Raw genomic sequence first — 540 nt, forward strand, 5'->3', positions numbered from 1 at the left:
TTTATATATTAGTATAAATAAATATTAGATATATATTTTTTAAGTATCTTACCTCATCAAGTAAATTCAAATACTTTTTGATTTTTCCACAGTTGATATTCTGCTTTTTCATAATTTATCGAAGCTATATAGTAATTAGCTTTTTTCCCCCCACAGATTATTGGCAGTGGTCACTCAGTTTTATTACAGGTTCTATGATCCAAAAAGGGATGTATAAAATTCATGATGATTAAGACAATTTTTTTTTTCTTTCTTTTGAGATGGAGTCTTGCTGTATCGCCCAGACTGGAGTGCAGTGGCGCGATCTTGGCTCACTGCAACCTCTGCGTCCCAGGTTCAAGCGATTATTGTGCCTCAGCCTCCAGAGTAGCTGGGATTATTGACATGCGCCATCACACCCAGCTGATTTTTTTGTATTTAGTAGAGACGGGGTTTCACCATGTTGGCCACACTGAAGACAATTCTTTAATAGTAAATATATTAAAGGTGAGTTGGCCTGACGATACAATCAATATGTAATTTTTCTCCATACCTTTTTTT

This window comes from Mandrillus leucophaeus, unplaced genomic scaffold (genome assembly GCF_000951045.1).
Source record: "Mandrillus leucophaeus isolate KB7577 unplaced genomic scaffold, Mleu.le_1.0 Scaffold51, whole genome shotgun sequence".
Classification (NCBI taxonomy): Eukaryota; Metazoa; Chordata; class Mammalia; order Primates; family Cercopithecidae; genus Mandrillus; species Mandrillus leucophaeus.